The sequence below is a fragment of the Pristiophorus japonicus genome, chromosome 7, assembly GCF_044704955.1.
Source record: "Pristiophorus japonicus isolate sPriJap1 chromosome 7, sPriJap1.hap1, whole genome shotgun sequence".
In the NCBI taxonomy this organism is placed as follows: Eukaryota; Metazoa; Chordata; class Chondrichthyes; family Pristiophoridae; genus Pristiophorus; species Pristiophorus japonicus.
The window spans coordinates 123,541,968-123,568,433 of NC_091983.1; positions in this window are offsets into that span (position 1 = coordinate 123,541,968).

Below are 26,466 nucleotides of genomic sequence, written 5' to 3' on the forward strand. Positions count from 1 at the left end.
TCCAATACAAGAACCACGGTCCCTGTCACAGGTGGGACAGATAGTCGTTGAGGGAAAGGGTGGGTGGGACTGGTTTGCTGCACGCTCTTTCTGCTGCCTGTGCTTGATTTCTGCATGCTAGGGAACGGAGTTTGTGGTGAAGGATAAAATGGCTAAGTATAGAAGAGTTAGACTCATGTCAGTTGTAGGGCTGGATTTTCCTCTCCCTGGCAGGATAGTCTCTTCTGTCACTAACCCCACAATAACTATGAGCCAATGATGTCATAGGGACCCAACATGCCAACGTTTAAAAGGCCAGTTTTGGGCAGGTGTCCTTGCTGCCTGATCAGCAGACCAGGTGAAAATCAGAACCAGTCAGCTTCCGGAAGCCCCAGGGTGAGTAAGTAACTTGGACGATTTTAACTGTCGAGCTGCCTCGTTTCTATCGGTTACCCTGAAAGAGTTAGGGTAAGTGGTTGTTGCTCAATTTGGAGAAGGATTGAATGTGCTGTAACCCAGGGGTAAGTGCTGGAAAATGCTAAAGCATATCATGAACAGAGAGACCTAAAGGTTCAAATACATAATTCTCTGAAACTGCAATTGCAGGTAGTTAAAACCATAAACAGGCCAATAGCCTTTTGGAGTTTTGGATTTTCTAAATAGAGAATAGAGTATAAGAGTAAAGAAGTATTGATGGATTGGTTGGGCCACAGTTCAGAGTGCTGTGTGCTGTGTATAATTTTGGATACCCTATTATAGAAAGCGTACAGCATAGATTCACCCAGAAGATGCCAAGGATTGCAAACTATAGTTATGAAAAGAGAAGAGATACTGTCAATACTGTTCCAGTTGCAGTCTAAGCCATTCACACAGGGTGGCGAATAGTTGCATGATGGAGGCAATGAATGATGGTCTTGCGAGGGGGTGCTTTGTTAGCCTGACAGGCAGTCCGAAGTCATGTGGGTCCCAAAAGGCAGTCCGAAGTCATGTGGGCCCACCTTTGGGAAAGAGGTTTGCTTCACCTGGGTAAACCAATATATCTTGAAGGAGAAAGGCAGACAGTACATCATCATGACTGGGAACATGAGTGACAGACCAGAGAGGTCAAAGGAAGTCTCACTGGCTGGGGATTGTTAGCAAAACATATGGGTCATACAGGGACAGCATAGATGCTGCATTGGATTCTCATCTTTGAGAAGGAGGCCAGGGAATGTGATAGTTATTCGTTGCTCTCTAGGGCTATTTTGAATGGAATGACTCAGGGTATGTCACCAAAGGATTCCAGTAAAGTGCAGCAGCACAGTATGCCTGAAGAAAATTTACAATCTTAGGAACATTAAGGGTCTTTTTTAAATCCACCTTGAGGTTACCCAAGTTAAACAATGTGGCATGACTTATTCTCCTACAAGTTCTTGATCAGAAACTCGGTTCCGCACAAAATCTACGTGACCAATCAAATATCAAGCAGGGGCCATTATTCTATCTGCACTTTATTGCTGTGTGGTTTTTTTTAACAGGTTACAAAGCATTGCCATCGCCTCCCAATAGCCACCCTTTCTCTCAGTCAGCACCATCAACAGGCTTTGTGGACTGCTGCAGAATAAAAGCATCATGGCAACCAAGAGTAAGTATAGTGGTGTATAATAGTGGGAAGGCATGTACATTTGTTCCATTAAAATATTTTATCACCAACAAAGTATGTGTAGAATTAGGGCAAAGTCAGAGAATGTCCATTGGTGGCCTGACATAAGAAAGTAGGCGGAGCTGGTGGGTTGGCACCACCCACCAATCCAGCCATCTAATTTGCCATTTATTTTCTGGGCTTTGGCTTTCTTCAAAAGACTTCATGTGATGCATTACCAAATGCTTTCTGAATAGCCACACAAGTTAAATCTAATCTTCATTTACTAGTTAGATCCGCAAGTAATTTCTGCAGATTAGTGAGACATGAGCTTCTAAATCTATGTAGACTATACATACCAATATATAGAAATACAGGGATTAGTTTACATACATAGAAGTTACAACAGGGAAACACGTAAGCATGGGTGTTCATTAAAAGTGATTCCGCTTTTTGTGCCCATTGCAGAAATTAGAATCCCGATTTTAGCTCGGGGCAGGAATCGGGAGTACGAGGGCCGAGGCAGACATTGAACTGTCCAGCCCCCCTCCCCGATAGATTTTAACCCACAAGCCTCATTAACATTTCCCAAAACTGACTCCTGCCCAAAGTTGCCTCTGTTGAAAAGGAAGTCAAAATACATGGAGTGTCAGGTCGCCATTCTGGACCCATGGAAACAATGGGGGAGTGAATTGGGAAAGTCCGTGTTTGGGTAAGGGGTGGAAGCCTGGGGCAGGGGAGGCTCAAGATATCCAAGAACCTTAGAAAGCATTGAAAAAAAGTTAGACTTACCTGGGCCTCCTGTGGCCAGGACCCAGGCTGCCGATAGCTACCACTGGCAGGTTTGAAGCAGTGCTGCCCTTAATTGTGCTCACAGTTAAAATAGCATACATGTCCCAATCAATGTCCCCCCCACTAATTTTTTTGGGTGCACGGCCCCTGTAACGGACTGCAGGGCAAATTCACAGTTTCGCACATGCGCAAAATTTTACACTGGAAAAGCCGGTCCCAGCCTGTAAGGGACCAGCAGATAGCTGTGTAGCTTAGATGGAACATCAGTCCCTATGACTTGACTTGGCCATTTAAATTAGGCCTCCCGCTCCTCTGAGACAGACTTCCTTCTCGTGCCTGATTTCAGGCTGGTTAAAATGGTGGGGGGGGCGGGAACACATAGGAAACATGCCACAAACCCACCACATCCACTCCCCCCTGTCCCCCCGCCATCTTAACCATCTGCCGCTACAGTTCTCGCTGAGTGGAGGGAGCAGTTAAAATATCCCATTAATATTCAATCTGAGTGAATAACATTAAAAGCCATGCTTTTGATTTCAAATAATAACAAAAACTGACAGATAGGACAATGTATTCAAGGCTTTTTACATATTAATGGCTTTTTAAATTCTGGTCTTATTAAACCTCCAGTAAGTGGTTTAGGTTGAGCAAAATCTCATGGTGATGACAGATTAGACTTTATTAAACATATATCAGAAGCTCAAAGAATAGGAATTTCTGTACATTTGAAGGATAAAATTCTGATCAACAAAATCAAAAAATTATTTAAAAAATCGTGGGCTAGACTTTCCCGAGTGCTCCTCAACGTCCGATTGCCCGCCCAGAAAAAACGCGAACGTTTTGGAAGTAACGCTGGCGAAAATTTCCATTATTAAGTTAAAAATAATCGGCCGGCGAGAAAATGTATCTTGCACCATTATTCTCGGCGGTTTCTCGGCGGTTAAAGAGGAAACTAAGTAAAACGGGCGGTTCCTAAATTAAAAAAAAAAATTTAGTCTGAGGCTGCGGTTGGGCCTAAGGAGGGGGGAAACTTAAAAAAAAATTTTTACAAAGAAAAGCTTAAAAGCATTTCCAAGACACTTTTAAAGCTAATTGCCATTTTACAATTAAAAAAAATAAAGAACCTTTAACTTACCTTTCTTTGCAGAGTACTCACCTACCGCCCTGTTTAAGCAACTTTCACAGCGCGGTTCCCACGGCGATCTGGACAGGCTTCTGTTACGCCTTGACGATTTTCTTAGCAGTGCACGTCAGCGGTTTGGTCCCAGCAGGCGTTTTGAGATTTGGGCGGTACCATTAAAAAACTAAGGGGGAAACTTTCGCCAGGTGATATCTTTAGCAAAAACAGCTGTGCCACCGAGAAAACCACCGAAAACCCACCGACAATGAAGGTGAAAGTTTAGCCCCGAGTAATTCTCTATCATAATGGAGAAATTTGACATTGCGCAACCAAAAAATGTTTTTCAGAGTCAGAACAGTTGTTCAGCAGTCAATACGCCATTAAAACCCCAGGTATACCTATTACAACAAGGTTTATCTTTCAGTGGGGTGTTTAAAAGTGCATTTAGATCCGAAAAGCTTAACTTTTCGTTGGTTTAACTGATTTCACTGATTGCCAGATATGGGGTGTTCCACAGCGCCGCCTGTGGTGGAGCAGGGAATGACTGACCGCAACTTCCGCATTTCCGCGTTTAGATGCGCATGCGTTAATTCCTGAAGTTACATTCAGTTTCAGAGAGGTAAAGACGGCCAATGCAGACAGTTCTCCATCATTACTACTACAAAATCTGGGCCATTGATGAATTAGGCACCTGTCAGTTGTACTGACATTTATTTATGTATTGACTCCCAACTTATTAAATTATTGTTCTTCCAAATGTGTTCTACATATAAAATATCTAAACAAAAACATATAAACACAGTCACACCAATATGAACATTTAATCCAATGGGGGTGAAATTTCCCTCTGCCCCAAAAGGGGTGCACCTACCATTATTTAAGATTGGATTGGGGCGGAGAATCTGGCGATTTTCAGGTCTTTTTTGTTTTTTTCCGGTCAGAGCGGTGTTGCTGTTGTCAGCAGGGTGGAAGTGCCAGCGGGTCCGAACGGCCGTCGCTCTGAGTCATCAGCGCGTCGCTGATGACGTCAACGCAATGCGTCTCAATGTCCCTCCCCTCCCCTCTGAAGCCGTGGCCACCATTGTCGGACCTACCTTTCAGTCAGCCGACAATTAAAATAAAAAGGCGGCCACGGCAGTGTGCCCTCCCCTTTAAGGGGGCATGTGCCACCCAGCCATAAGAAGCTTCCCGCCGGGGAAAGCTGTCGGGGTCACTGAGCAGTGGCCGATCTACTCCCGCGGAGCAATTTCCTGTGGGGCAAGTTCCCATGTGGGATGGAAAGGGGCTCACCACCAGTCGCAAGGTGTTGGTGCATGCCCAATGGGGCGGGAAGATGGCCGGGGTGGTCCCGTACACTGTGACAAAAATAATGAAGGGCAATTTTCAAAATGGCGGCCCCTCCATGCCGACTGAGTGGTGAGTCCTTACCGACCATGGCTGCCGCTTTGAGGCCGTCAAGGCTCTTATAGAAAGGTGTAATTTCGGCCCCATTATCTTTTTAGGTAAATTCACTAAAATTATAATATTTTTTTCACTGTCCATGCTTCTTACTTCAAAATGTATTTGGTCTTCAATTCTATGTAGAACCTAAGATGCAATTTTTAGAAGTGTGTATAATAATTCAAAAGTTTAATTTTGTCATATATCCTGTTGTAGCATGATAAATGTGGAGTATTTTTTAAACTTATTTTCACTGGCCTTTCTCTGATTTTGAGACAGTCATTTTTCTGGGCTCATCACAATGTAGAGTAAATATATTGATGTGACTCCGACTGTAGGCGGAACCATTTCTTTAATGGCTGACACATAAGTTCTGAAAATCTATTGGAAAGTTCCGTTTTTACATAGGTGCATTTTTCTCCACAACATTACTTTAACAAGTGCAAGAAATTAATGTACTGTACACATGACTTAAGATATCCTGTAAATGCTCATTTTCTGTGGATTAAGTCAATATATCTCTTTGTAGAATGCACCAATGATCAAGACTGGACCCACACTATGCAAACATGTCTCTTCATTTATCATTCATAAATGGGGAGTGTTGAACGTGTCACAGGTTTTCAGTGATGTTGAGTGTTTCCTGACTTGTTGGCATAGCAGCCATTAAGTATTGTTGATTATCTTACTTTGGATTTCTCCAGGCTGCTGAGTCATATAAATCAAGTTACCATCAACAATATGAACAAAGACAGATGATTTTGCAGCAGACCAACATTTCACATGATTTAACCCAGGCGAGGTTTTCCAAGAGATACTTAGCTGTTGCATCATTGCCAGACTGCTTACAACAAACGCTACCACAGAGTCCTTCTCTCTTTCAGTTTCGGGAATCAATGTGTAATTGGCCAATATTATCCTCTGTTGATGTCCCAACAATTTTTACTCAGTTAAATTCTATGCCTCAGTTTTGTCAGAAGTACATACAGGTATTACATCACAGCAACATGAGTTGTTTTCAGCTTTTTTATTGTCGGGGAGATGATTCACAATCTGTAGGATAGGATTGTCTTTCAGGTTATTATAGCTTTGAAAATGGACAAGTACAGGGGCTCATGCTACTGAAAGTAATCTATGCAGATTGCCATTTGAATATAATTTTTATTTTTTTATAAATGTGAAATATTACTGCTGTTGCCAATGCTCAATGACCGAGAATTAAAATAAAAAGTAGCTGTGATCTTGTCTGTTAAACCGGGGTCTCGCCTGCTGAACTAATGGTGAAAAGAGGTCTTAAGACCAAGCTATCTCTTGTACACCCTGACTTGAATAATCATATTGAATATAGAAGACAAAGTCAGCAAGGGTATCACGATCGCGCAGCTGTGTCACGCGATATTTCTGTAAATGATCCTGTATATGTTCTGAATTATGGTCAGGGTCCCAAGTGGATCGCTGATACTGTCATGCCCAAGGAGGGCAACAGAGTGTTTATTGTCAAGCTCAAAACTGGGCAAACATGCAGGAAACATATGGCTCAGACAAAGCTGCGGCACAGAGACAAACCGGAACAGTCGAAGGAAGAGACAATCGACGACCAACCAACCTATCCCCAGTCATCAGTGGACTCAGTGGTCATCAGTAAATTGGGATTTTCAATCATTGACATGTTCAATGAAAATGAACTTTCAATCCCTGACATGGCCACTGCCACTCCCATCAGGTCAGCCCCCCAGCCACCAGTCATAACAGACTCTGAACACTCACCCAAGGCTGGAGTTGAACTGAGACAGTCAACCCAGGAGCATAAAACACTGGACTGTCTCAATTTGTAAAAGACTGTGTTAATATCTCAGAGGGGTGTATTGTCATGTATGTACTTTTGGGATCACTAGCCACTAGATGGGATCACTAGCCACTTGGAGGGCATTGGACTTCACGCACGTGGGTGCAGACCAAGTATAAAAGGCCAGCCATTTTGTATATTAGGCACTTTGAGCCTTAATAAAGCAGAGCCAAGGAGTTAAACAGTATTCAGTCTAACAGTTATTGCATACACAACACACTGAAAGGACAGAAGCTTCACATCTGCTGCAACAGCAACTTTTCCAACCTCTCTATTTGTGACAACAGCTGAGGCCTTTTAATGTAGTACAAGCTTGTAAAACACCCTTGGCATACTGCGATGTCTTTTTTTACATAGTTGTTAAAAGGTATAAAAAGAAACATCAGACTAATATCTTATTTATCCTCACACATTGGGTCAAATCAGAGGGGAAAGAATAGGTGACGTAGCTCCAGTTCAATTATAAACATCACTATTTAGTTGACTTAAAATAAGCAAAACCTGCTTTATTGTTGGGTTATAGTTCTTCTGATTTGAGTGCATGTGGGCATTTTTCACTACAGATAGATGCTGGCGAGTCCCATAGCAGAATTCTTACTACCAATAAAGTAGACCAACCAACCCACGTGCCTTCAATTCAACACAAGTTATTTTGCTTCCCATTTCTGGATATTACTTTATACCATTACTCAGACTTATCCTCTTCACATATTAAAATCCTTTCTGAAATGGGACCCAGTGTGGATGGCGGCAGCATCCACAAACATGCTGCATATTCACACATTTGCATGGTAAGAAATTGGATAAGGCCCAAACATGGGGATCACATTGCTCGATTAGCCCGCGCTCGTTGAGTCCAATGCAGGCAGCATGCAAACTTCATGCTGACTACTAATTTACATGATTGCAGTGGTAAGGAAGCACTAAATGCACTGTTCAGAAGCTTAGCACCTCAGCAGGGGGCCCAAGTTAGTGCAAAGCTAGCACCAATTAAAGCTAGTCTGCACTTCTTAAAGGCAGCCTGCACTTCTTAAAGGGGAGGTGCATTCTGGCTTCAGCAAATGGCGGAAGTTGCTGGAAAGTAGACTGAAGAGCAAGAAAACTGAGTGATGGCACAACATGGCAGGGAGAGAGATCCCAGATTTGCAGACGCAGCACTAGTGGTCTTGGTGCGGGAGATGGACAGGAGAAGAGTGGGCCAGGAGGCCTGCCAGACAAACTGTGAGAAGGCATTGGGACTAGATAGTCATCGCGGTCAATGACAGCAGTGTAGCCCTGAGGACCTGGATGCACTGTCGCAAGAAGTTTAATGATCTCACGTGAGTGGTCAAGATCAGTGAATTTATCTTCAAATGCAATATCCTTACAACTGAAGCATTAGGCTCACACACTGCTCAATTCACTCACCTACCAACGATCTCTATCAATCATGATATATCTAACATTCATAGCTTCACCTCACCCTCACACCTTCACACACTTAGCATTGCTGCAAGCCTCACACTCACATCTCATAGCTTGCACACACTGCTAGCTATTCAACCTTGACAGCTACCTTCAAAGGATTGTATGACACTCACTGACACACTTCCCTCTTTCTTGCAGGAGAAATTGGTGCACAAAAGGTGGCAGCAGGGGTTACCCGAAGGGGCACAGGTGCGCCTCCATAACTTTTCCCCAATGGAGGAGACGATGCTGGCCATTATTGGAAGGGACATTGCTGAACCCGTGGCCAGCGGCAGGGCTGAATCAATTGAAGATGATTGTATCCTCATACCGAATCCTCCTCCCCACATCCCATTTCCACCTCATCCCACAATCTCTTCTGATTTACAAGCTGCAGATTGTGTAAGCATGCACCTCTTGCTTTCCTCCTTTTCCCTCACCACAATCCTACCCTTGAGCCTTTCTCCTTTCAGATAGCCAAGAACTGCAACCTGGCCAGCCACTTGTGGATATGCAGGAATTGCAAGAGGAAGAACGCAGTGATGCAGAACACATAACATCGTCACTCGATGAGGACGTTTGATGGAACGGTCTATAGAACAAAGCTGATGGGTATGCACAAAGAAATCCTTGGTGCATTGGCAAGACTGCCAGAAAGCCTGAATGCAATGTCAAGGAGCATGGAGGCATCCAGCACCAACCTTGCACAGGGCATTGCTCAGAGCTTGGAGCCCATCCCTTCCAGCATGGAAGGGGTGGGCAGATCCATTAACCCAACCATGATGCAGTGAATGATGGCTGGTGTCTTAGCTTCCATTGTAGCTCAAGCAGAAGCCATCCAACATCTGAGTACAGCAGTGGAAGCTCAGACTGAAGTCATACAAGCTCAGCCTGTTGCCATACAAGCACAGACTGCTGCCATCATGGCTGAGTTTACCAGTGTTGAAAGGGGTTTGCAGGGTGTCACGGCAGTCCAGCAATATGTACTCCAGCAGGTTACTAGGATTGCTGAGGTGCTGTCCCGGAAGAGAGGCAGTGGCAGTGGCTCCGTGGAGCAAGAACCTGCTGTCCTCCCACTACAGTCACACCATCAATGCCCTTGCTGTTGCCTGTCAGCCAACCAGCCCGGACTGCTGCCACCCATGTCAAGGTGGTGCAGTCCGAAGCCGGGCCCAGAGCTGCTCAAAGTTGTTCTGCAAGGCCTTCTGCAATCTCTCCCACTGAAAGTCAGCAGCCTTCTACCAGCCATGCTGCAGCCACTGCGGGCAGCACTGCGTAGGAGCATGAGGCAAAGGCACACGGAAGACAAGCACTAAGGAAATGCACAAGGATGATTAGTTGACTTTTGATTGAAATATTGTAATGGTGTGTGTTATATACGTAAACCTGTATATACCTTGTGTAGCCACCAGAGGGCTCACCCCCTGGAGTCCCAAGGGATCCCACAATCCCTTGGGAGCACTGGAACTTAAGGAGGCCTCACAGGCTGGAGAGGCACTCTGGAGACCTGCAATAAAAGACTAAGGTCACACTTTACTTTGAGCTCACATTATCTAGTCAGACTCTTTAATCATACTTAACAACTGGCGACGGGATACAGATAACGAACCCAATGATACAGAGAACAGTGGGCATCCTGGAGAAAGTTTCGGAGGGAGACGATTGGGAAACTTTCATGGACGACTCGACCAATACTTCGTGGCCAACGAGCTGGAAGGAGAAACGAACGCTGCCAAACGAAGGGCGATTCTCCTCACCGTCTGTGGGGCACCAACGTATGGCCTCATGAAAAATCTGCTTGCTCCAGCGAAACCCACAGTGAAATCATACAATCATTTGTGAACACGTGTCCGGGAGCATCTGAACTCGAAGAAAAGCGTTCTGATGGCTAGGTACCAGTTCTACACCTACAAAAGGTCTGAAGGCCAGGAAGTGGCGAGCTATGTTGCCGAGCTGAGACGCTTTGCAGGACATTACGAATTTGAAGGAAATTTGGAGTACATGCTCAGGGAGTTCTTCGTACTTAGCATTAGCCATGAAGTGACACTTCGCAAACTTTTGACTGTAGAAACCCCAACCTTGAGTAAAGCCATAGCGATAGCCCAGTGACAATAGTAAGCAAATCTCTCAGTGCTATAACAAGTACTGTGAACAAAGTGATATTGTTTTCAAATTGCAATGTACACGGCAGGCCCCACATGCCTGCAGCTGCACGTCCACAGATGTCTCAGAGTCCACCATCAAGGGTGATGAATGCTGGGCCATTAACACCTTGTTGGCGCTGCAGGGATGATCATCATTTCCATTCATGCCGCTTCAAAGGGTACGTTTGAAAGGGCTGTGGAACAATGAGACACCTCCAATGTATGTGCAGGCAAGCTGCAAACCCTGCTAATGCTGCAAACCACCATGTTGCAGAGGAGGACAGATCCACGGAAGATCACGATGAACCAGAGCCTCAGACCAAGGAGGCAGAGGTATATGGGGTGCACACATTTACCACAAAGTGTCCCCCGATAATTCTGAATGTTGAATTAAATGGACTCCTGGTGTCAATGGAGCTGGACATGGGCATGAGCCAGTCCATTGTGAGCAAAAAGACTTTCAAAAAATTGTAGTGCAGCAAAGCCTCAAGGCCAGTCCTGACTCCCATTCGCACGAAACTGAGAACTTACACAAAAGAACTGATTCCCGTAATCGTCAGCTTGTGCACCATTCCATCATAGGAGACCTTTACAGTAGCACTCTGGGTGGTACCGGGTGATGGTCCCACGCTGTTCGGCAGGAGCTGGCTGGGAAAGATATGCTGGAACTGGGACGACATCCGAGCGCTCTCGTCCGCTGACGAACCTCGTGTGCCCAGGTCTTAAACAAGTTCCCCTCGCTGTTCGAACCAGGCATCGGGAAGTTCCAAGGAGCAAAAGTGCAGATTCACCTAATTCCGGGGGCATGACCTATCCATCACAAGGCGAGAGCAGTACCGTACATGATGAGAGGGTGAAGATCGAGCTGGACCAGCTGAAACAAGAGGGCATCATGTCGCCGATCGAATTCAACGAGTGGGCCAGTCCGATTGTTCCAGTCCTCAAGGGAGGCGGAATCTATGGTGATTACAAAGTAATCAATCGTTTCTCCCTGCAGGATCAATACCCACTACTAAAGGCTGACGACCTTTCTGCAACGCTGGCGGGAGGAAAGACGTTCACGAAGCTGGACTTGACCTCGGTCTACATGATGCAGGAGCTGGAGGAATCATCGAAGGGCCTCACCTGCATCAACACGCAAAAAGGTCTCTTCATTTACAACAGATGCCTGTTTGGGATTCGATCAGGCCCACTGGTGCAGCTGCAGCAAGGGCAGAAGGTAAACAAAGAAGTAGAAAGAAATTGAAAGATGACGTCACAGCCAAGGGGGTAAGTGATTGGCTGGTGATTGGTGAGTAGTTTTTCTTTTTCTTTTCCCTATCGGTAGGTAACCTTTAGCATTGTTGTTGGCAAATTAAGTTAATCTAAGGGTTAAGTCATGGCAGGAGAGCTCGGACGTGTGTTATGCTCCTCCTATGTGATGTGGGAAGTCAGGGACGCTTCCAGTGTCCCTGACGACTACATGTGCAGGAAGTGCATCCGCCTGCAGCACCTAACAGACCGCACTGCAGCACTGGAGCTGCGGGTGAATTTACTCTGGAGTATCCACGATGCTGAGGATGTCGTGAATAGCAAGTTTAGTGAGTTGGCCACAGCGCAGGTAAAGGGTACACAGCCAGATAGGGGATGGGTGACCAACAGGAAGAGCAGTGGAAGAAAGATAGTGCAGGGGTTCCCTGCGGTCATCCCCCTCGAAAACAGATACACCGTTTTGTGTACTGTTGAGGGGGATGACTCATCAGGGAAGAGCAGTAGTAGCCAAGTTCATGGCACCGTGGGTGGTTCTGCTGCACAAAAGGGCAGGAAAAAGAGTGGGAGAGCTATACTGGTAGGGGATTCTATTGTAAGGGGAATAGATAGACCTTTCTGCGGCCACAATCGAGACTCCAGGATGGTATGTTGCCTCGCTGGTGCAAGAGTCAAGGATGTCTCAGAGCGGCTGCAGAACATTTTGAAGAGGGAGGATGAACAGTCAGTTGGCGTGGTGCATATAGATACCAAAGATATAGGTAACAAACAGGATGAGATCCTACAAGATGAATTTAAGGAGCTAGGAGCTAAATTTAAAAGTAGGACCTCAAAGGTAGTAATCTCAGAATTGCTACCAGTGCCACGTGCTAGTCAGAGTAGGAATTGCAGGATAGCTCAGATAACTACGTGGCTTGAGGAGTGGTGCAAAAGGGAGGGGTTCAAATTCCTGGGACATTGGAACCGGTTCTTGGGGAGGTGGGACCAGTACAAACTGGACGGTCTGAACCTGGGCAGGACCGGAACCAATGTCCAAGGGGGAGTGTTTGCTAGTGCTGTTGGGGAGGAGTTAAACTAATATGGCAGGGGGGTGGAAACCTATGCAGGGAGACAGAGGGAAATAGAATGGGGGCAGAAGCATAAGATAGAAAGAAGAAAAGTAAAAGTGGAGGGCAGAGAAACCCAAGGCAAAAAGCAAAAAGGGCCACATTACAGCAACATTCTAAAGGGACAAAATGTGTTAAAAAGACAAGCCTGAAGACTCTGTGCCTCAATGCGAGGAATATTCGTAATAAGGTGGATGAATTAACTGTGCAGATAGCTGTTAATGAATATGATGCAATTGGCATCACGGAGACATGGCTCCAGGGTGACCAAGGCTGGGAACTCAACATCCAGGGGTATTCAACATTCAGGAAGGATAGACAGAAAGAAAAGGAGGTAGGGTGGCGTTGCTGATTAAAGAGGAAATTAACATAATAGTAAGGAAGGACATTAGCTTGGACATGTGGAATCGGTATGGGTGGAGCTACAGAATACCAAAGGGCAGAAAACACAAGTGGGAGTTGTGTACAGACCACCAAACAGTAGTAGTGAGGTTGGGGACAGCATCAAACAAGAAATTAGGGATGTATGCAATAAAGGTACAGCAGTTATCATGGGCGACTTTAATCTACATATTGACTGGGCTAACCAAACTGGTAGCAATGTGGTGGAGGAGGATTTCCTGGAGTGTATTAGGGATGGTTTTCTCGACCAATATGTCGAGGAACCAACTAGAGGGCTGGCCATCCTAGACTGGGTGATGTGTAATGAGAAAGGACTAATTAGCAATCTTGTTGTGCAAGACCCCTTGGGGAAGAGTGACCATAATATGGTAGAATTCTTTATTAAGATGGAGAATGACACAGTTAATTCAGAGACGAGGGTCCTGAACTTAAGGAGAGGTAACTTCGATGATATGAGACCTGAATTGGCTAGAATAGACTAGCAAGTGATACTTAAATGGTAGAGGGTGGAAAGGCAATGGCAAACATTTAAAGATCACATGGATGAACTTCAACAATCGTACATCCCTGTCTGGAGTAAAAATAAAACGGGGAAGGTGGCTCAACCGTGGTTAACAAGGGAAATTAGGATCGTGTTAAATCCAAGGAAGAGGCATATAAATTAGCCAGAAAAAGCAGTAAACCTGAGGACTGGGAGAATTTTATAATTCCGCAGAGGAGGACAAAAGGTTTAATTAGGAGGGGGAAAAGAGTATGAGAGGAGGCTTGTTGGGTGCATAAAAACTGACTGCAAAAGCTTCTATAGATATGTGAAGAGAAAAAGATTAATGAAGACAAACATAGGTCCCTTGCAGTCAGATTCAGGAGAATTTATAATGGGGAACAAAGATATGGCAGACCAGTTGAACAAATGCTTTGGTTCTGTCTTCACGAAGGAAGACACAAATAACCTTCTGGAAATACTAGGGGACTGAGGCTCCAGTGAGAAGGAGGAACTGAAGGAAACCCTTATTAGGCGGACAATTATGTTAGGGAAATTGATGGATTGAAGGTCGATAAATCCCACGGGCCTGATAGTCAGCATCCCGGAGTACTTAAGGAAGTGGCCATAGAAATAGTGGATGCATTGGTGATCATTTTCCAACAGTCTGTCGACACTGGATCAGTTCCTATGGACTGGAGGATAGCTAATGTAACACCACTTTTTAAGAAAGGAGGGAGAGAGAAAACGAGTAATTATAGACCGGTTAGCCTGACATCAGTAGTGGGAAAAATGTTGGAATCAATCATTACTGATGAAATAGCAGCGCATTTGGAAAGCAGTGACAGGATTGGCCCAAGTCAGCATCGATTTATGAAAGGGAAATAATGCTTGACAAATCTTCTAGAATGTTTTGAGGATGTAACTAGTAGAGTGGACAAGGGAGAACCAGTGGATGTGGTGTATTTGGACTTTAAAAAGGCTTTGACAAGGTCCCACATAAGAGATTGGTGTGCAAAATTAAAGCACATGGTATTGGGGATAATGTACTGACGTGGATAGAGAATTGGTTGGCAGACTGGAAGCAGAGAGTCGGGATAAACAGCAGAATGGCAGGCAGTGACAAGTAGGGTGCCACAGGACTCAGTGCTGGGACCCCAGCTATTTACAATATACATTAATGATTTAGATGAAGGAATTGAGTGTAATATCTCCAAGTTTGCAGATGACACTTAGCTGGGTGGCGGTGTGAGCTGTGAGGAGGACGCTAAGTGGCTGCAGGGTGACTTGGACAGGTTAGGTGAGTGGGCAAATGCATGGCAGATGCAGTATAATGTAGATAAATGTGAGGTTATCTACTTTGGGGGAAAAAACACGAAGGCAGAATATTATCTGAATGGCGGCAGATTGGAAAAGGGGAGGTGCAATGAGACCTGGGTGTTATGGTACATCAGTCATTGAAAGTTGGCATGCAGGTATAGCAGGCAGTGAAGAAGGCAAATGGTATGTTGGCCTTCATAGTTAGGGGATTTGAGTAAGGAGCAGGGAGGTCTTACTGCAGTTGTACAGGGCCTTAGTGAGGCCTCACCTGGAATATTGTGTTCAGTTTTGGTCTCCTAATCTGAGGAAGGACATTCTTGCTATTGAGGGAGTTCAGCGAAGGTTCACCATACTAATTCCCAGGATGGCAGGACTGACATATGAGGAGAGACTGGATCGACTGAGCCTGTATTCACTGGAGTTTAGAAGGATGAGAGGGGATCTCATAGAAACATATAAAATTCTGATGGGACTGGACAGGTTAGATGCAGGAAGAATGTTCCCGATGATGGGGAAGTCCAGAACCAGGGGACATAGTCTAAGGATAAGGGTTAAGCCATTTAGGACTGAGATGAGGAAAAACTTCTTCACCCAGAGAGTTGTTAACCTGTGGAATTCCCTACTGCAGAGAGTTGTTGATGCCAGTTCATTGGATATATTCAAGAGGGAGTTAGATGTGGCCCTTATGGCTAAAGGGATCAAGGGGCCTGGAGAGAAAGCTGGAAAGTAGTACTGAGGTGAATGATCAGCCATGATCTTATTGAATGGTGGTGCAGGCCTGAAGGGCCAAATGGCCTACTCCTGCACCTATTTTCTATGTTTCTATGTTTCCCCTGGAGTCCCAAGGGATCCCACAATCCCTTGGGAGCACTGGTACTTAATATGGCCTCACAGGCTGGAGAGGCACTCTGGAGACCTGCAATAAAAGACTAAGGTCACACTTTACTTTGAGCTCACAGTATCTAGTCAGACTCTTTATTCATACTTAACAGTGTGAATCATAAAATTGGTTTGGAATGTTTGTTTATTGGTGTCTTTTATTGTAGCATTGTGGCCAAGCGGATGCTGTGATGGTCAGTGACAGATGGAAGGTAAGGTGTGGGACTCGTGGTGAATATGGAATTGGAGTTGCGTTCACTGGTACTGCAGTTGAATGATTCAATCACGGACAGCCTGGGAAAAAAGAATTTTTCTGCCTCCTCCCTTCTGCTTTTTGTTCCTTCACTTCCGCTTTGCCCTCCTCTATCTTTCTCAGCTGGTTGCTGTATGCCTGGTGACAAGGGCTGTGCCCTCATGATGGCGAGGTTTGTAGAGCATGCAGCAGACTATGATGAATCTTGAGACGTACTGCATGCACCTTCAGGGCGATCTAGGCAGCGGAAGCTTCGTTTAAGGACATCAATGGTCTGCTATATCAGATTCTGTGTGGCAGCATGGCTTTTGTTATATGCATGCTGCCCACATGTGTGTGGGTAGGGCAGCAGAGTCATATGCCAGGGGGTCAGTGGATAGCCCTTGTCAGCCAGTAACCACCCTTTGGTTTGTCATGGTGGTTCAAATGCTGATGGTACAGCGGACTACCGCAGAATGAAGGCATCATGACTGCTGCCAGGATAGCTGCATGATTCGCTGAGTATGATCGCACACCAGCTGGACTTTGAGGGAGTGGCTGGCACCCTGCACCATGGGCAAGCCTGCTATCATGGTGAAGTTCCGTGCTTGCTCCGCCTAAGAGTGAATGAAATGTATTCTGCTCTCCTTTCATACAGAGCCTCACTCACCACCCTTATAGAGGAGTGGACGGCGAACTGGGAGACGTTACAGATGTCGCCTATTCCAACCTGGAAGGGGCCCGACGCAAAGAAGTTCAAGGCTATGGTGACCTTTACAGCCACTGGCAATGCCATTCTTGCCCTGGACTGAGGCTACAGATCTGTCTGCACCAAATGGCAGGTTTTTGTGCACGGCTTAGTAAAACAGAGATGTCGCATACATAGTTTGTCGTGAGGTTGAGGTGGGCAAATTGCTCCCTATAGACCCTGGGTAGATATGGCCTCCTGGTGAGAGTCCTCCCCACACCACCCCCCCTGCCCCCCACCACCGCTCCTCCTCCTGTCTCTTCTAGCACCTTGTCCTGCTCTGTGTTGCCTCTGCTTATTCTCCCTGTCATGCTGCAGGCCAAGCAGATACAAATTCCTGCACCTATGTCTGCGAGTAATTGGTCTGAGCAGATCTCTTGAAAGTCAGTATCAAGTCCTTGAGCATGTGCCACACCACTCCTTGTAAACTTGAGGCAACTTAAAGAAGTCTAGAAACCAAACACTTGTACAAATTCAGCAACAGCTAGTAGAAATCAGTCAGCAACTAACCTGTAAGGAGGTGATGAACCCTTTAAATAATGCTGGTAAGGGGTCCTTCCTGCTGCTGAATGCATGTTCAGTTGTGCGAGCTTAAGGTCGCGTTGAGGTCGAAAATGGTAGCACTGGCGTCAAATCAGTGTTACGCGCTGACTGATGTCAAGATCTGCCTACTCTGGATATTTACGGCGCACGCGCCAAAATGCTGTCCAGCGTGGCCCGCACTAGAAGTTTGCGCACGGTCCTTAGACGCCATTTTGGACACAAAATGGCACCAATAGTGCTGAAGAACTAGGAGCTACAGAGCCGAATGTCGTGCCCACAGATTTTTAAAAAAATTAATGAACTGGTTTCATGAACTAGAGGAGATACCTTTACATGTTTCAACCTGAATTATAGATCTGAACATAAACAAGAACCGCCATTTATGTGGTGCCTTTAAGTAATAAAATGTTCCACTCTATGGAGGAGAGACAGACTGAGTGACAGAAGAAGAATAAGAAGAAAGCCTGGACTAAAAGTAAAATTTTGAGGAGGCTTTTAAAGATGGGGAGAAAAGCAAGAAAATGAAGAGGTTTCGGGAGCGATTTCTATAGGATAGGATCAGGGCAGCTGAAAGCTCAGTCACCGAATGAAGAATGCTCAGAGATGGAAGACAATCAGAGGGTGATAGGGCATGAGCTGGAATGTAGGTCTGGAGGTGATTGCAATGGTAGGCCGGAATCTTCCCAGCCCTGCATGTGTGGGTTTGGAGGCGGACCTGCTGACAAAATGGCCGTGATTGACAGCGGGTCGGGATCCCGCTCTGAACCCGCCTCCGTGTGAATTTCTGACGTGTCAGATCTACGTTCAGATCGCAGACCCGACAGCAAGCGGCGGGACTGGTAATTATCATCACTGAAAGGTACTTAAATGATAATTAAGATGGTTAAAAGTAGGCACTTACAATTTTACCAACCTTTTGACGGGTTTACCGTCCTCGGGTTTCACGCCGGGTAAGTGGAGTCGGGTTCTCAGTGACTCTCTATTGCTTTGGCCAGTTGACAGCTGCAGAAGTGGTATAAAAGCTACCATTTCACAGCTGTTCAATTTCCAATGTCAGAAGCTGAAGCCTTCAGGTTGTGAGCTGCATGCACTTTGGAAGTGTTTGCAGTGAACTCTTTATTCACTGTCACCTCCTTCAAGCAATCTCTCTTACCACTGACAGGGAGCTTATCAGTCAGCTCCTCCAGATAAGCATATGGAGGGAGTCATGGGAGAGCATGGGTGCAGGCGTGCGCCTTTGTGCAGTGTTTGTCAGTGTTTGCAATAGCTCAATGCTGCAAAAGACTGACAGAAGAACTGTCAAAAATAGTTGGGAGTGGTCCTTTTAAGGAAACCGGCTGATGACACGAAATCAGATGACATCATCATACCAGCTTCGAGTTAATTGGCCGGGAAACCCACAGGGCGGGCTCAACAAGCCACAGCCTTGGAAGATTACTGTTAGGGGGCGGGCTGCAATTCGGAGCGGGTTTCCCATGCTGCACCAATGCCGCCCGCAGCAAACTTGCTTCCATTGGAGAAATCCCGGCCGTAGAGTGGAGTAAGGCTATGGAGGACTTTGTAAATGAGGATGAGGCGTCTGAATTTGGGGAGGCCGGGGTGATGGGTAAGTGGGACTTGGTGCAAAAATGGATGTGGGCGGCAGAGTTTTGGGCAAATTGATGGTTGTGTAGGAAGGAGCTTGGGAGATCAGTGAAGATGGCATTCAGGAAGTCATACCTTGAAATAATGAAAGTGCAGAGAGGCAGCGAAGGTGGAAATGTGCGCTTTTAATGTTGGATAAGATATAGGGGATGATTTTCTACATTAGCTGAGTCGATAAAACTAATGGTATCGGATCAGCTGCCCTTTATACTCCCACCCAATCCACTGAATTCAACGGAATGGAGAATTGGACAGGGTGTATAATGAGCAGCCGATCCATTCCCACAATTTTCTGCCCCTGCTGAAGTTGAAAATTATGCCCATGAGGTATGAAGTTCAGCTCTGGGTCCAACAGGACCCTGAGTTTGTGAACCATCTGACTCAACCTGAGTGAACAGCCATCGAGCAAAAGGCAGTTGAGATTAATGATTCAGAGTTTTTGGCAGGAGCTGAATAAACAAGATATACGTGATGAACTATTGAGACTCCCAATAGGAGTGCTACCCAGATTTAGAAGACACATTTTCTGACTACTACAATGGCAGCTGGTCTTTGGCAGGGAGGGGCTTCTGCCTGTATCTCTGACACTAGCCCATTTTCCAGCGTCAGCGGCATTTAAATATTTCAGATGAACAACAGAGTTGTTTGTGTTGCCTCAGGTGGACTAGTGATTCCGGCTGAACATTTTGAAACACTTCATAAAAAGTGACTTCGTTTGAAGTATGCCAGTTTTCCAAATATAATTGATTACTCTGCGAGCAATTGCATTTAGGAAACTGGCCACTTAAATGTTAATTCCTCCCCACACCACCAATCACCCCAGCCCAAGGAATTTAGCAAAGCTGAATGCCAGTGGCACACAGATATATTCCCATCATTTTACTCATTATTTTGCACCAACTTGTATTTCAGCAGATGTGTTTTATGCCTGTTGTCACTTCCAGCAGAAAATGCCCGAAAGGAAAGTCCCTACCCGATGTTCTCCCCACTCACCCAAGTTGCACTGATTTCCTATTGAGGAAATTTTGGCCCACCGTATGTAGTTAACTCTCTAACTATCTCCAGTCCTACAATTCCTCCCCCGGGCTCTCCTTCCTCTGTCCCTGGACTCTTATGTAACATTTGCTTTACCATTGGTGACCCTGCCTTCAGCCGTCTAGGAATTCCCTCCCTCAACCCCTCTGCCTCTCAATCTCCCTCTCCTCATCTAAGACCCTCTTTACAACTCATATTTTTGACCAAGCTTCTCATCACCTCTTCTAATATCTCCTTTTTTAGGTTGGCATCAATGTGTTTGGATTATGAAGCACCTTGCGATATTTTTGTACATTAAAGGCTATAGAAACATAGAAAATGGGTGCAGGAGTAGGCCATTCGGCCCTTCGAGCCTGCACCACCAAGATCATGGCTGATATTACTTCAGTACCCCTTTCCTGCTTTCTCTCCATACCTCTTGATCCCTTTAGCCATAAGGGCCATATCTAACTCCCTCTTGAATATATCCAATGAACTGGCATCAACAACTCTCTGCGGCAGGGAATTCCACAAGTTAACAACTCTCTGAGTGAAGCAGTTTCTGCTCATCTCAGTCCTAAATGGCCTATCCCTTATCCTAAGACTGTGTTCCCTGGTTCTGGACTTCCCCAACATCAGGAACATTCTTCCCGCATCTAACCTGTCCAGTCCTATCAGAATCTTATATGTTTCTAAGAGATCCCCTCTCATCCTTCTAAACTCCAGTGTATAAAGGCCCAGACGATCCAGTCTCTCCTCATATGTCAGTCCAGCCATCCTGGGAATCAGTCTGATGAACCTTCGCTGTACTCCCTCAATAGCAAGAACGTCCTTCCTCAGATTAGGAGACCAAAACTGAACACAATATTCCAGGTGAGGTCTCACCAAGGCCCTGTACAACTGCTCCTATACTCAAATCCCCTAGCTATGAAGGCCAACATACCATTTGCCTTCTTCATCGCCTGCTGTACCTGCATGCCAACTTTCAATGACTGATGAACCAGGACACCCAGGTCTAGTTGCACGTCCCCTTTTCCTAATCTGCCGCCATTCAGATAAAATTCTGCCTTCGTGTTTTTGCCCCCAAAGTAGATAACCTCACATTTATCCACATTATACTGCATCTGCCATGCATTTGCCCACTCACCTAACCTGTCCAAGTCACCCTGCAGCCTCCTAGCGTCATCCTCACAGCTCACACCGCCACCCAGTTTAGTGTCATCTGCAAACTTGGAGATATTACACTCAATTCCTTCATCTAAATCATTAATGTATATTGTAAAGAGCTGGGGTCCCAGCAATGAGCCCTGCAGCACCGCACTAATCACTGCCTGCCATTCTGAAAAGGACCCATTTAATCCGACTCTCTGCTTCCTGTCTGCCAACCAGTTCTCTATCCACATCAGTACATTACCCCCAATACCATGTGCTTTGATTTTGCACACCAATCTCTTGTGTGGGACCTTGTCAAAAGCCTTTTGAAAGTCCAAATACACCACATCCACTGGCTCCCCCTTGTCCACTCTACTAGTTACATCCTCAAAAAATTCCAGAAGATTTGTCAAGCATGATTTCCCTTTCATAAATTCATGCTGACTTGGACCGATCCTGTCACAGCTTTCCAAATGTGCTGCTATTTCATCTTTAATAATTGATTCCAACATTTTCCCCACTACAGATGTCAGGCTAACCGGTCTATAATTACCCGTTTTCTCTCTCTCTCCCTTTTTAAAAAGTGGTGTTACATTAGCTCCCTTAGAGTCCATAGGAACTGATCCAGAGTCGATAGACTGTTGGAAAATGATCACCAATGCATCCACTATTTCTATGGCCACTTCCTTAAGTACTCTGGGATGCAGACTATTAAGCCCCGGGGATATATCGGCCTTCAATCCCATCAATTTCCCGAACACAATTTCCCACCTAATAAGGATATCCTTCAGTTCCTCCTTCACACTAGACCCTCGGTCCCCTAGTATTGCCGGAAAGTTATTTGTGTCAACCTTCGTGAAGACAGAACCAAAGTATTTGTTCAACTGGTCTGCCATTTCTTTGTTCCCCATTATAAATTCACCTGAATCTGACTGCAAGGGACCTATGTTTGTCTTCACTAATCTTTTTCTCTTCACATATCTATAGAAGCTTTTGCAGTCAGATTTTATGTTCCCAACAAGCTTCTTCTCATACTCTATTTTTCCCCACCTAATTAAACCCTTTGTCCTCCTCTATTGCATTCTAAATTTCTTCCAGTCCTCAGGTTTGTTGCTTTTTCTGGCCAATTTATATGCCTCTTCCTTGGATTTAACACTATCCTTAATTTCCCTTGTTAGCCATGGTTGAGCCACCTTCCCCATTTTATTTTTACTCCAGACAGGGATGTACAATTGTTGAAGTTCATCCATGTGATCTTTAAATATTTGCCATTGCCTATCCTTCCTCTACCGTTTAAGTATCATTTGCCAGTCTATTCACGCCGCATACCTTCGAAGCTACCTTTCCTTAAGTTCAGGACCCTCGTCTCTGAATTAACTGTGTCACTCTCCATCTTAATAAAGAATTCTACCATATTATGGTCACTCTTCCCCAAGGGGCCTCGCAAAACAAGATTGCTAATGAATCCTTTCTCATTACACATCACCCCAGCCCTCTAGTTGGTTCCTCGACATATTGGTCTAGAAAACCATCCCTAATACACTCCAGGAAATCCTCCTCCACCATATTGCTACCAGTTTGGTTAGCCCAATCTATATATAAATTAAAGTCGCCCATGATAACTGCTGTACCTTTATTGCATGCATCCCTAATTTCTTGTTTGATACTGTCCCCAATCTCACTCCTACTGTTTGGTGGTCTGTACACAACTCCCACTAGTGTTTTCTGCCCTTTGGTATTCCACAGCTCCACCCATATAGATTCCACATCATTCAAGCTAATGTCCTTCCTTACTATTGCGTTAATTTTCTCTTTAACCAGCAACGCTACCCCGCCTCCTTTTCCTTTCTGTCTATCCTTCCTGAATGTTGAATACCCCTGGATGTTGAGTTCCCAGCCTTGGTCATCCTGGAGCCATGCCTCCGTGATGCCAATTATATCATATTCATTAATTGCTGCCTATGCAGTTAATTCGTCCACCTTATTACGAATACTCCTTGCATTGAGGCACAGAGCCTTCAGGCTTGTCTTTTTAACATACTTTGCCCTTTTGGAATTTTGCTGTATTGTGGCCCTTTTTGATTTTTGCCTTGGGTTTCTCTACCCTCCACTTTTACTTTTCTTCTTTATATCTTTTGCTTTTGCCCCTATTCTACATCCCTCTGTCTCCCTGCATAGGTTCCCATCCCTGAGCAAGTTGTTTTTTGTCTTGCTATTTGAATATCCTGCTCGTGTCTACATTATTCATTTCCTCAGCATTTTAAAAGCACTTCATTTCTCCTCTCAACGAAAACAAATTTGTTTCCGTGAATCTATTTTCAATACTTAAAGCTCCAAGTCCAAGAATCAACCTTGTTGCTTTTCTCTGAACCCACTCCAATTTATCAATTTCCTTTTGAAGGCAGTGTGCTAAAATTACAAACAATATTCCAAATGTGGCCTCAGCAATGATCTGTTCAAGGCTAGAATAATTTCTTTCACCTTATAACCAAATGTTTGAGATGCATCCCATTACAGGATTAATTTTGCTGATAACAGCCTCACATTCACTGGATACTTACCAATGACATTAGATTACATGTACCGTGTTTTTGATTTATAATGAAATGCCCTTGAGATAAATCCCACTACATGATATATTTATCCGATAACTACATTTTGTTAACTGGATACTTTCAGTGAACGATCCATAATCACACCCAAATATTTTTAAATGTTCTACTTCTTCGAATGAACATCTCTTCATTGCATTAATTTTGTTTTAGCTTATATAATCTTCCACTTATTTGCCAGAAACATTAACATTCACTTGTTTTCCCTTGCCCCATCTAGTTAACTGGGTAAGACCTCTGGATGTCATCAATCCCTCTGATACTAATTAGATGGACACATAATTTGATGTTATCAGCAGATCTTATTTTCAAAAAAGACTCTCCACATATTAATAATGAATAGTGCAAACAACAAGGAGCCTAAAGCAATTTCCTGCATTCATTCCCAGCCAGAGTTTAGTTCAATTTATTATCACCCTCAACTGCTGAGCCAGTTTTAAATCCAATTAACTAATTGCCAGTTAATCTATGGATTTTAGTCTTTTGTATAAATCTCACATGAGAAACATTATGAAATGCATTCTGAAAATCTAAGAAGATAGCACTGATTGCCCTTATCAACCAATTTAGTTACTTTCTTAGGAGTACACACTGGATGCCAAAAAAAGGGCCCCAGGAATGAATGCCTGCTGACCTGGCATGCTTTGCGCCCTTTTTGCACCCGAGAAACCAATGCAATTTCTACCCCGAAGTGGGATTTTCAGAATCCATTTTTTGCTTTAACTTGTAAATTCAATATCAATTTGGGTAATTATCTAATGCTTTTGGAAGTCATTTACAAATAGTAATCAGATTTTAGTTACCCATGGGTGATATATTTTTCCCTTGGTTAATGTAAAGTTCAAAGAGAGTGGTAGAATGGTGCAAAAACATCTGAAAAGATCAAGAAGCCAAAATTCCCCTGTTATGCACCTCCGATTAGCGTCTCCGGGGGTGCTAACGAGGCACAAAAGCATTTTCGCCAGGGGCGGGGAGGGAGGGCACTATCGGCTCGGAATATTGCACGGCAGTTAGCGGAGGCATGAATGCATTGGCATCACACCCCGCTGGTAGTGCTGCTGCGCCTCATCACCGAAGTCACCGTGCACAGTGATTCCTTTTCATCTCATGGAGGTCTCTTTCCACCCTGCAGTGCCCCTTGAGGCCAGCGTGGGCAATGCCCGCACCAGCTTCGCAGGTCATAAACCGGTCCGCACACCCATGGCGCCACCATCTTTTTTTTCCTCTTTATTGGTTGGGCCATTGTCTGCTCCTTTCGTGGGGTCCGGGCTGCGATCGTGCAGCCTGGCACTCCGTTTCGGTGTCGGGCTGCGGCCACGGCACCCCTTGCGGCCACGGCACCGCAGTCCTGGTGGCCCAGTGGAGTCCATGAAAGGGCCTGCAGAGCTTGCAGCATCCTTCCTCTTTAATGAACCTGCCTCAAAAGGAAGTGGAGCACACAACATTGCGCTCCACTTCCTGTGGGGGCAGTAACCCGAATTTCGCTTCCGGGGCGAGTCTTCTCCGCCGGGCGTAGAATGTCCAGCCCCAGAAAGGTTACCGCCCCCAACCAGGGCGATAGGGAATTTCAGCCCCCAAATATTTACTTGGATGATCATGGATATTCACGTACTAATGCTTCATGGGGTTAACTTCAATTTACACAAGGTTTGGTGTGGCTGAATGTTAAATTCAGACTGGCTCTGGCTCACTGCAACCTTTTAAGCTGTACAAGCATATGCCTTTCTTTCAGAAAGTTTTATTATAATTTTGAATGACATATAAATTATATAAAAGTGCAAAGGAAATTGTGCAGTTTCTAGAATTTTATTATATTGAATGAATTATGACATAAAACAAGCATTTTGTATGAGTATTTATGATTTTCATTACCAGTATAATTCTTGCAGAAGTTAAGCAATGGAAAATATGATGTGTTACAAATTGGAAAGGAAACCTAGTGCTGAAGGAATTAATAAACAATACACAACCGGTAATCTACTGTCAAGTCTTTTTCAATAAGCAGGTTTTTCCAGAATTAATCAAAATTATTCTCATGAGGATTCAGTTATTCAGTGTTGATATTTGATCTATAAAATTGTTAGAAGTAAATCGTTCTCCAGCAACTTGGTTTTAACATGGCTACTAGATTCAAAACCATACAACAGCAGTAAAGAAAGCAATGCATAATATTACTTTCAAAGACTTTCTTAAGTTGTGGCTGCTTTCTTTTAATACTGTTTCTATAGCTGTGACACTGATCTCCTTTGAGGTTTTACTGTGTGCAACGCATTTTAATCTCAATTTATCTTTAATCTCTGTGTACGTCAGAGTAGCGCTGCACTTTAAAATATTTAGAGTTATGTCTTCATTAAAGCTTTTATGTTGACCTATATGAACCACTACTTGGCATAATTGACTAGACAAAAGTACGATTAATTGGAGATGGATTTATTATAATAAATTTTTCGACATCAAAGGACTTCAAAAATCAACTCTGAATTCAAATAATTATTAAAAAAGCTTTGAGAGGCTGAGTGACTGTAAGGCCAATTCAGGGTCAAAACACGGTTCAAAAACTGTTTAAAAGTAATCCACACTTTGTATAAAAAAGAAATGAAGTCCAAACATGAAGATTAGAACCCTTCTATCACTGAGAAATTTTGCTAAGCATGCTAGGTTGCTGGGTAACAAGTATACAAAAACAGGAATCAAGGA